Raw genomic sequence first — 13,088 nt, forward strand, 5'->3', positions numbered from 1 at the left:
AAAACTTTTTCCAAGAAAGCTTAGATTTCCTTGTACTCTAAATTTTCTTTTTTCAATCTATTCTGTAATTCAAAATTTTATATTTTGTATCAAGGTTTCATTGTCACATATATATATATATATATATAAATGTAAGTGTGAAAAAGAAAGAGAATGTCAATTAATAGAAGAAGATAATTTAGAAGAAATAAATTTTGAGATTATAGAAGAAGATACTTTAGAAAACATAGATTTTGGAACTATAGAATTAATTGACAATGAAAAGATTTATGATATGTTAATCACAGAACAAGAAATAGAAAATTTAATATCTAGATTAGAAAAGATAGAGATAATAGGAGAAAATGTTTTAAAATATTAGGAAAAAGACAAAGTATTATGTGAATTAAAAATTAAAATCCAGAATATATAATTAAAACTAAGAATATAGAAGTTACAAATTTAGATTTAGAATATTTTAAAATACATATAAAAGAACTCTTAGAATTGGGAGTAATTAGAAAATCAGAAAGTCCTCATAGATCAGCAGCCTTTATAGTTAGAAAACATTTAGAAATTGTTAGAGGAAAAAGTAGAATGGTAATTAATTATAAAAGACTTAATGATAATACTATTGATGATACTTATAACATACTAGATAAGACAGTTTTAATAAATAAAATATAAGACTATAAAATTTTTAGTAAATTTGATCTAAAGTCAGGATATTTGCAAGTATAAATGCATACAGAAAGTATTAAATGGACAATTTTTACTTGTCTAGAAGGACATTTTGAATGACTTGTAATGCCATTTGGAATTAAGAATGCACCCAGTATATTTCAAAGAAAAATGGAAAGTATTTTTAATAAACATAGTAAGTTTGTAATAGTATACATAGATGACATTTTAGTATTTAGTAAAAATAAACAAGAATATAGAGGACATTTACAAATAGTATTTTCAGAATTTATTAAACACGGTTTAATAATTAGTAAAAAGAAAATGATTCTATTTAAAGAATTTATAGATTTCTTAGGAGTTAACATAGGAGAAGGTAAAATTAAGTTACAACCCCATATTGCTAAAAAAGCTTTAGAATTTTCAGACAAATTAGAAGATTTAGAACAAATTCAAAAAATTTTAGGATTACTAAATTATATTAGACCATTCATAAAAGATTTAGGAAAAATAGCAGGACTTTTATATGTAAAGACATCTCCTACAGGACAGATTTTTTAATTAAGAAGACATAAAACTAGTACAACAACTAAAAGAAAAAAATAAAAAATTTTACCAGAATTAGCCATGTCATTAGATTCAGAATATTTAATTATAGAAACAGATGGAAGTATGACAGGATGGCGAGCTATATTAATATGCAAACCTAATAAATATACTGATAAAAGTACGAAAGAATTTGTAGGTATAATAGTGAAAATTATAAGGGGAAAGGAAATTTAAGTAACATAGATGCAGAATTATTAGCTATAAACTATGCATTAGATAGTTTTGAATTATTCATTATATCCAAGAAAGAAATAATTATAAGAACAGATTGTGTAGATATAGTTTCTTTTGTTAATAAAATGAAAATAGATTCAAAAAGAAGTAGTAGAAGAAGATGGTTAAATTTTATAGATAGAATTACAAACACAGGGATTAATATAGAATCTGAGCATATTAAAGGTAGTGATAATAAGGCAGCAGATATATTAAGTAGAATAATAATAGATAAAAATTATTAAATTTGTTTAACATAATTTTGTTATACAGATGACAAGACCAAGGCCCTTAAGATCAGGAATTCCACCAGGAAATTCATTTGCATCAAGTTTTTTACCAGAGACTCCATTTAATCAGAACAGACCAATGTTACAAGACAGACTAAGGTTTGGAAACCAAGAACTCATAGTTTTTCCAAATAGTAATATTTTTTTTAAAGTTTTACCTCATATTTCTTTATCTAGAGAAGAAAAATGTATTTTAGACAATTTATGAATTTCATATAATAAGAATCCAAAAGATCAAAAATATTTTCTTGCATTCATGAATGCATTTTCAGAACATTTTAGTCAGAACAAGCAAAGATTTAAATTCTATGTTGTTATTAAAGGTAAAAATCCAGGAATTTTCCATTCTTGGATAGAAGTTTTAGACTGCATTAAAAATTTTCCGGATCCTCTTTACAAAGGTTTTACAAATTTTCAAGAAGCATTAGATGTATCAAAACAACAAATAGGAATAAATTTTTATTTATCCCCTTCTTTAAAAAATTACTCCGATCCTCCATTAGACTTCTCTCCAAGTAAAGATTAAAATATTTTTTGCCAACACTGTGAGTGTATGCAAAGAAATTACAAAGTTATCAATGAAGCTAATCAGAACCTTTCATTAGAAAGAACCCAACTCCAAAAGAAAGTGGCCCAACTTGAAAAAGAGATTTTGGATTTAAAAGTCCAATATCCAACAGGTACTAAGGAGCCCAAGAAGTCCATAACTAGTCCAGCCCAAACGGTAGCTGGTAAAGACTTATCAAATCCGTTGAAAGTTATGGACTTACCAAAAGCCCAACAGGCTTAGGGGAATGTTGATTCCTCTACTAAATTAGATAATTAGACTCAGCAGACTGATAAATCTGCTACAGAAAATGGTAAAGAGATTTGGGATCTTTTAGGACAGCCCAACAGAAAATATGATTATTTAGTCAACTATAGTCCACCAGATCATTTTTCGCCAGAACATTTTTCAAACAACCCAGATTTTTCACGAGCCTAAGAAATTCAGTCTAGTAAAGGAAAAGAAAAAATGGTGGCCCAAGATAGTCAAGACTTCTTATTTCTTCAAGAAGTACAAGACCCCAATTCAGACACTGTTTCTTTAGAAAAGATTTTTGAAAAAATTGAAGAATTTCAGAAGCAATCTAAAAAAGATGAAGGAACTTCTTCCAGAAAAAAAAAAGATTAAGATGAAGAAAAATGATGAAGGACTAAAAGAACAAATTAGAGAAGCAGTTAATCAAGCATTTGAGACAATTCTAAAAAAGAACCATGGAGAAGAGAACGAAATTGCAGAATGCCCAGATTAAAAAGAAAAAGATGAAACTAGTAATTCCAAACTTTCAGATGAAGACGAAAATCCACAGAACGAAAGATACAATAATTCAGATAGTGGAATGTCATTTTCATCAGTGGCATGCCATAATCTTGATACGTGATCAAGATTTCCAATAATGCAGAACAAGACAAATGTGCTAGAAGAAAAGAAGAAAAGATAAAAGATTCTCTCAAAGTGGAAATAAAAGTTCACTATTCAATTTTAGATTTTTTCACTTTTATTGATAGAATTTTTAGACTTTTTTGTAAAGTTGGTAGAAAAGAAAGATTCCCAATTTTAGACCTTTTGAATTTTTAGCAAAAGATATAAGAACTTTTGAAATTTTCCTTGCCACTTGTTAGATTTTAGAATGGCCAGAAGTTTCTCGGTGTAACGTGTGCCTTTCTCAAGGATAATTTAGACATTTTGCTCCCAAAAATTTTTCTATTTAAGGAATAAGTTTCATACGGTTTAAGCAGAAGTTTACAACCTGTGTACTCTATGCTATCTAAAAAAACCTTTGAAACCTCACCTCCAGAAAAATTTTCAATCCAAAAAATATTGTATAGCTGAAACACTCTTGTGACTATTTAAGGTATTCTTTTACTTTTTAAGTTTATTTTAGAACTTTAGGGACTTCCCGAAAGGAAAATCCTTAGTTGTAAATCTTATTAAAGATAAATTTATAAATCCCTGATTTATGTTCTTTTATGATTATGTTTTATGTTTATATTTTTGTTAAGTAAATATTTGTTATGTTTATCATTTCATCCCATGCATATAATAAAAGCATAACTTGATTTCTAGAAGTCATACTGTTTTTAGGTTAATCTTGAGTGACCCAAATAGGTGAAAACTTTTGGCCGGAGTGAGCCTTTTTGATGTTTTCCAAAGATGTTGGGGAAAGGGAAAAAATTAATCTAAGAATTTTATAAGGGAGTGCCATGGGTAACATTATAGAAAGAAATCAGGTTCAAGTTTATATGTCATAGGTGGTGAAAAAAAAAGAGATTTATACATGATTCTAAGAAAAGATTTATCGAAAACTAAGGAGAGTACTGAGTAGGATTAAAGTTATTAAAAGTTAAAAGTTTAAAAAGTTTAAACAAAACAGCCCATTAAAACAGCATACCCCCCATTTGGCACTCTGATGGAAAATAAGTAGTCTGTGTTGGTGTAAACAATGTATGTTTTGTAAATGTAAAAAATCTTTAGTAATTGTAACACTTCCATTGTCTTTTAATAAAAAACTTAATCCTATAATAAAATTTGTATCTTTAATGTTTAAAGGTCTTATCCATACAGATTCTTTTGGTAAGGTATATTCTATACTTCTTCCACAATTTGTCTCAAAACTAATTTTACTATTTGATTGTAATAATTTTGTGTAAGTATATAATTCTCCATCCATTTGTTGTGCTTCTATTGGTTTTTCCGAATGTATTATATATTGTTTTGGTATTAATTTTTTATTAATTATACAATTACTACATCCTGAATTTATTAAACCTAAACATTTTATTTCATATTGTCTTATTCGTATATAACGTTTTACCTTAATACTTTTAAGTTTTTTTGGATTACATATTACCTGAACATACTCTTTTTCTTTATGTTCTGTACTTTGACTTTGTTCTTCTATTTCTATTGTTTTTCCTTTATTATTATATTCTAATATTTCTATCTTATTTATTATGAATTTTTGCATTTCTTCTAGGCTTTCGATTCTTTTTCTAAGAATTTTTATTTCTGATATTTCAATTTTTTCTTTTAAAGTTTCTGAATTAACTTCTTCTTTTTCAATAAGATTCTTTCCTTCTAAACATTTAATACATGCTTCTTTATAACATTCTAAGCATTTAGCTCTAAGCTTTCTTACTGGATACCAATTACATAAATAACAGGCTATATTATCTGCTCCTTTATATTTTTGCCAATTATGTAAACATTCTATAATCATGCTATTCATTAAATTAAGTTATTCTTCTGATTCTGATTCTTCTTGTAATTTTATGTTAGAAAATTCATCTATTATTTCATAATCAGATTCTTTATTTTCTTCTAAATTTTTATCTTCTATCGATATAATGCTATAAATAGATTCTTTGTCTGAGATATATTCATCTAATTGTATTAAATCTTCATTAGTGCATTCTATTAATGTACTCTTCTTATCATAATTATTTAATCTTTTTGGACAGGTCTTGGATAAATGTTCATTACTATTACAAACATAACAACTAAGTCTATTTTTATAAGTTCTTTCTGGTTTAAATTTCCTCACATGTCTTTTTTCATCTAAATATGGTTTTCTTTTATTAGATTTTCTAAGAAAGTATTTTTTCTTAAAAGTGCTTTTATTCTTTCTTTCTTTATTACTATATTTATTTTTTCTTGAACTAGAGGCTCCATAAGTTTGTGGGATAAAAATATCTTTACAGAATTTATAGTCTGTCTTTTTAAGTTGTTTTTGAATTTGTAACTCTACACATTTATCTTCTAAGTATCTTATTACATGTTGTATTCTTTGTCCTATACTCCATTGTTTTTCTGGTTCTTCCTTTACTGCTGGTAGATTATTCCATTTATTTGTAATCTCTAATCCTAATGGTTCTGGTAATTTATGAAATAATTTATTACCAATTTCTTGATTAAATGTATTTCCTGATATCGAAGTTAAATAATGGTATTCATTTAAAAAGTTCTTAACATATCTTCCTTTAGTCCATTTATAAAGACTAAGTTGTTCTAGATCTTTCATAACTTTTCTTTGTATACTCATATGTCCTGAATTTGGGTCTGCTCCTATTATTAATATCTGTATTTTATTAACAAAATTATAAGGATTACTTCCCATATTAATTAGCTGTTCAAATTCTTCTTTCTTTTCTAATTTAAATGCTTCCCACATAATTTTTACACTTTCTCCTAAAAATGTTTCGAAGTATTTATACATATCTAAAGCTTCCATTTCTTGAAAATTTCTAATATAGTGTCCTATTATAGTCTTTTTCCATACATCTATAACATTATTCCATGTCTGTGGATCATGTGCTGTGATATTTAATATTTGTGCTTTATGATCTGATTGAAACTCTATTTTCTTTTCTAGGGTCTTTCACTTCTTCTTGCTATATATTTTCCTTCTGTATTATTATATAAAGGATAGGCTCCCCTTGGGGGGAATCCTCCACCATAAACTATTGACTCATGTTTAATTGTTCTGTCAAAAGGAATGTCACTAAAAGTTCTATATGTATTAGAATCTTCCATAAGTTCTTTTGTATAACTTAAATCTGAATTTTCTGAATCATTATCTTATTTAATAATTCCTATTCTTATATTCTGTTCTTGATCATAATATAAATATTCAGATTCTGTAATTGTTTTATTAAGATACATTTGATCTTCTAATTCTAATAATTCTTTGTTGTCTAAATTCATTTCTAATTCTTTTGGATAAATTATTCTATCAAATTCTTCATCTATTAATTCTATATGAACTTGATTTTGAAATAGTTCATTTTATTCTTCTTCAGGATTAGTTTTTTCTTCAAAATCATTTTGTCTTTATACCTGATTATAGTCTAACAATCTTAAACTAGTTCTTCCATGAATATCTTTATAGGTTAATGCTTCTTGTGGTGCTATAATCATTTCTTGATTTTCTAAGAATTTATCCATATCCCATTCTAATTCTGCTAATTGTTTTGATGAATATTCTTTAGGTTTAACCATATTAATTCCTTTACTACTTATTAAATTTACTACTTTATCTATATAAATTTTATATTTTGTCTGGGAATTATTTGAACATCTTCCTAAAAATCCTATACTAATTAATAAATTGTCTCCACTTTCTACCTCTTCATATCCTTTTGTTTGAATTCCTATTTTAATTTTATCTGAAAAATCTTTAATAGTTAATAAAAAATCTAGATTAAAATAAATTATACCATTATTATTATTCATATTAACTTCTGTACTAGCAATCATGTTTTTATCTATATTATTGGTTCTTTCATCATATATGGTAATTAAAACTTTACATCCTAAATTTTTCCTCATTAATCATTTTATTCCTATAACTATTAATCCTAAATGCATGAATCTAAAATTTTTCTTTTTTAATTCTCTCTTAGAATCTTTTGATATTAAATTTAATTTTCTTACTTGATTTCCTATACACTGAACATATACTTATCTACTATGTCTAAAAAATTGTGTTCTTGTTTCAAAAATTCCTCTATTATATAATATTTCTGGGTTAAGAATTCTTAATCCATTAGTCTGAAATCTTAAATAATCTTGTTGAGAGTCTATGATTTCTTCTATATTTTGATTATATTGTACTGGTCTATTTAAAACTCTTTCTATTTTATTTCTGCTTATACTTGAAGTACTATTTCTAGATGTAGATGCTTCTTCATTTATTATTCTAGATCTTCCTAAGAAAGGATTGGTATTCATCTTGGAAATTTATATTCCTTAGGTAATTTCCTAATTACCTTTTTTTTTCCCGTTTCTCTAAAACTTAGATTTTCTAATGTAGTTGTTAAGATTTTTAAATCTTTTTCTACACTTGATGTAGATCTTATTTCTATTTCTTTAGACTTATTAAAATCTAAAATTCTTTTTATTTCTGTTAAATCTACCTTAGATGGTATTTTTTCTAATTTAACAAGTTTTTCTAAAATATTTGAATTTTGATTTTTAATATAGTCTAAAGATTCTTTTATATTTTTAATTTCTTGATCTCTGATTATAATATTTTCTTTTATAATTTCTAAATAATTATTTTGCTTTTTATTTTCTAATTCTAAATTTTTTGATAAATTTATGATTAAGTCTACTATACAATTCTGACTTGGATCTTCTGAAAATAAATTATGTAATTTATGCTTATTGTCTAAATTACACTTAATTATATTATTATCAACTGTTTGTACTTTTTTACTGATATTTCTTAATTCTAAGTCTACATATTCAAGCTTTCTATTTGTATCCAGAGTTCTAATATATATGAGACTTTATTTATATATATATATATATTTATTTATTTATTTATTTATTTATTTTACCTCATTAGGCTAAATAGAAAATGTTTGAAAAATATATTTCCAATACAATACAATGTGACAAAGTTTAAAATAGAGTTTGTCTATAGCTCCATCTAGAATTAAAACCCCTTTAAATATGTTGGCCTAACAAAACTTTATATTTTATCTATGATTGTGCTACATGTACATAATAGTTTACATACAAGTTATGTAGTGAGATATGATTGTGCCATAATTTCTTCAACCAAAATAAAATAAAAAACTTTCCCATTGTTTTTTATTACCTCATCAGTATGTAAATCATTATGTAACTCCATTACGTTTTCTATCCGAAATTAGACATAATTGTTTTATTGAAAATAAATTTTAAACTTGAACCTCTATTCATTAAAAAAATCAAATCTGTATTCTCAAATACTCTCAATAGTCAATTCAAATTCTCTTTTTGAATCAATAGTATCTCCATTTGGGAAAATTTATAAACAATTTAGCATCTATTTGACAACTATTATTTCCAAATTATTTTTTCTACATATCCATTTTCAACCAGACATTTACACAATTAAATATTTTACAAGTAAACCTAAAATTTTTTCCTACTTTTTAACTACACATTCTCCAAAAATCACTATTAAAAACTCCATTTTATCCAAATAATGGTTGTTAAACAAGGGTTTAGTTGTAAATAAATAAAATGAATAATGAAGAGAGAATTGGTTAAATAGCCTAGTCAAATAATATATTTGGTTAAATAACATCCTTTCAATGTTTCCTAGTCAAATACATGAACACCCTTATCAATTCAATCAAATTCCTTAATTCAATTAAACTCCCGATTCAATTTTGGGGTTTCCAAATCACAATCAACCATTTTTTTTTCTCTTTAGCTTTCGTGATTTCTACCATAAAATCACTTTCATTATATTCTTTACCAATTTTGAGTATCTTTTGGACATTTGAATAATATTTTGATTATCATATTATCTACATTGAAATTTCAATTGCACTTGAAGAAAGAAGAAATGTTTTTACAAATCTCGTTATTGAATATAATATAAAATGATATAATATAAAATGATATTTTATAACTTATTGGTTTTTGTATTTACTGTATTTTTGTGTTTCTGCAACTATTGGAAAATAATGACACTTCAATTGTAATCTACAGTATAAAACTACATTACAGCCGTTATATTAAAAAGGGCAATACAATAATGATCTATTATGTATAACTTAAACGAGTTTAACTTATTTTTTCTCGGAGTACAGATGAGGCATGACTATTTATAATTGCATTTAAAAATAGAATGACACTAGAGCCATTTTTTAATATTTTGATTTGTTTCCAACGCAACGATATGAAGCATTAGACCCCTAACGTATATAAGACTTAAAAGTTGATCACGTGACAAAGAACGGTTGAGATGACACAAATTATATGATATAAAGTTGATAAATGCACAAGTGTTTCTACTAAATATAAGTAATGAGCATATCTCTCAAATTGTTTAGTGTCATTTTCATCTTACAACTTAAATAAGTTCAACTTATTATTTTTCAAGGTACGGGTGCAGCGTGAATCGTGTTTAAATACAGAACGACACAATGGTCATTTTTTTCTTAGTAACACCACTTCTGTCGTTCGGTTGATTTTTTCTATATTTTGATTTGTTTTCAACGCAACAACTTCAAATATTGGACCCTCAACATACGTAAGACAAAAATATTGATGATGTGACAAAAAATGGTTGAAATGACCTATTTTATATGATATAGAGTTGATAAAAGTACATGTGATTCTATTATTTTTTTAAAATATGAGTAATGAGCATATCTCCCAATTTTTTCTAAATATCATATCTATCTTACAAATGAAATGAGTTAAAGTTATTGTTTCTTGGGGCACGGATGAAACATTGTTGCTTATAATCATGTTTACAAACAAAATGACATAATGGTCGTTTTCTTTTTAGTAACGCCACATGTGTCGTTCTATTGATTTTCTATATTTTAATTTGTTTCCAACGTAATGATCTCAAACATTAGACCCCTAAAGTATGTAAGACAAAAATGTTTATTACATGACAAAGAACGATTAAAATGACATAGATTATATACTATAGAGTTGACGAATGCACGAGTGGTTCTATTATTTTCATTAGAATATAAGTAATGAGTATATTTCTCTAAACTTTTATAAATATCATATATATTTTACAATTTAAATGAGTTTAACTTATTATTTCTCAGAGCATGGATGCGGCACGACTGTTTATAATCATGTTTAAAAATAGAACGATGCAAGTGCCATTTTCTTTTCAGTTACTTGTGTTGTTCTGTTGATTTTTCTATATTTTAATTTATTTCCAATGTAACAACCTCAAGCATTGGATACCTAGAGTACGTAAGACGGAAAGGTTGATCACATTACGAAGAACTTTTGAAATGATAAATTATATGATAGAGTTGATAAAAGCAGAAGTGGTTCTATTGTTTTCATTAGTATATAAGTAATAAGCATATCTCTTAACTTTTGTAAATGTAATATCTATCTTACAATTTAAATCAGTTTAACTGCTTATTTTTCGAGAAATGGATGGGGCGTAATTGCTTGTAATCATTTTTATAAAGAGAACAACACAAGGGCCATTTTCTGCTAAGTAACAGCACTTGTGTCGTTCCGTTGATTTCTCGTATTTTTTTGATAAATTATATACGAAAAATGTTAATCATGTGATAAAGAATGGTTGAAATTATATAAATTATATGATATAAGTTAGTGAAAACACATGTCATTCTCATATATTTCTCCTATACTATTCTAGGGATATGGATGGAGCGTGATTGCTTGTATGTAAGCAATGGCACTTGTTCCATTCTCATAGAAGTTTTCATCTGAGTAATAAAACATGCTCGCTCTCATGGATACTTATATTTACAAAGATAATAGCACTAGTGTCATTTTCATCTAAGTAACGATATTTGTTCCATTCTAATGATGGTTTGTAACAAACATAACGACACTTGCATTGTTCTTATGTCATTTTTATAAGTTCAGTAACGGCACCTGTGCCATTTTTCATGGATGCTTATATTTTTAATAACGTCGCATGTGTTGTTATCTTTGGACAATAACAAACTAAAGAGAAATGTACAACTGAAATGCAAGCATTTAACTTAAATTGAACATGTACAACTAAAAAATGATCTCCTAAAAAGTAAGGATGAAAAGTAACTTTAAAAATTTAACTAAACCTATGAATCAAAGTGTCATGTAAATATTTCCACATCTTCCAAGAGAACATATATCTGGTCAAATCAAATCTATGTTGAATTGAGCTTGTAAAAATTCAATGTGCTTCACTGTGAAGAACCCCCAATCAAATCTGCAAGATAATTATGGCAAAAAAATTAATATTGAAATTCACATGTAAGAAATAAATGGAACATATTAGTGCTAAAACTTTAAATTGAATTAAGCTCACACATTTATTTGTTCAGTAACTACGACCTTTAATAGTAAAATATGTTGGTGCTAAACTTTATATTTTAATAACAACACTTGTGCCGTTCTCATTGACATTGTTATCTCAGTAACGATATATTCATGCCTCAAGAAATAATAAGTGCAACTTATTTATATTGTAATATGCACATGACATATAAAAAAATTGAGAGATTTGCTCATTAATTTAATTGAAATGAATTAGTAGGATGACTCGTGTTTTATTCAGTTCGATAACATATAATCTATGCTATTTCTATCTTTTTTGTCACAAGTCAACCTCTATGTTTTATATATGTTATGAGGTATATTGTTGGATGTTGTTGCATAAAAAGAATTCAAAATGCAGGAAAATGAACAAAAAGGCACAAGTGTCATTACTGAGATGGAAATGACTGTTGTGTCGTTATCTTTATAAATAAGAGTATAAGAAGTCGAGTATTATCCATGTTCCGAGAATCAATAAGTAGAACTCGTTTATATTATTTGTGACATGGTAAAACTTTTTATGTTACATACTTTAGGGAGTCCATTATTGGAGATTGTTTTGTTGAAAGAATCAAAATATAGGTGAAAATTTATATTGCAATATGCACATGACACGTATAAAAATTGTAATGTTGCATGTATAAACACTAGTATAAGTAACCATAACCCGTTTGTGCCCTGAGAATTAATAAGTGGAACTCATTTATGTTTATGCACATGACACATATAAAAGTTGAAAGATATGTTCATTAACTTAATCAATACACATGAGTAGGACAACTTTTACTTTCACCATCTCAATAATATAAAACTTACGTCATTTCGACACTTCTTTGTAACAGTCAATCTTTCTGTGTTATATATGTTAGTGGATCTATTATTAGAGTCATTTATTTGAAAAATAAACTACATTAAATAACCATTGTAGTGCCGTTTTACATAGTAGATAACGGCTGAAATAGTATTCTACATTTCAGATAGCAATTGGAGTACCATTATCATCCAATAGTTGCAGAAAATACAAAAAATTGTACTAAATACAAAAATAGCACAAAGTGAATATTATTTAACATCATATTCAATAATAACAGTACCATCTACATGAGATTTCTAAAAAGTGTCTTTCTTCTTTCTTCAAATGTAAATGTGTTTTTCAATATGGATGATATGCTAACCAAACTTTTGTTCATTCAAAAGATGCCCAAAATAAGCAAAGAATATAATAATAAAGAACACGATTTTAAGGTAACGAGAAAGATGACTGAAGAGAAGAAAATGGAGCGAATGTGATTTTGAGGGCCTAAAATTGAAAAAGGTGGAAAAGGGATGAAGATGTTATTTTCGAAAAAAAATTGGGGTTTTACAAAGAATATGGAGGAGAAATGATGGTTTGAAATGAGAAAAATTAGGGGTTATTGAGTTAATAATCGAAGAAAAATTTTGTCATTATTTTTCCATAT

Source organism: Olea europaea, chromosome 2 (assembly GCF_002742605.1).
Source record: "Olea europaea var. sylvestris chromosome 2, O_europaea_v1, whole genome shotgun sequence".
Lineage (NCBI taxonomy): Eukaryota > Viridiplantae > Streptophyta > Magnoliopsida > Lamiales > Oleaceae > Olea > Olea europaea.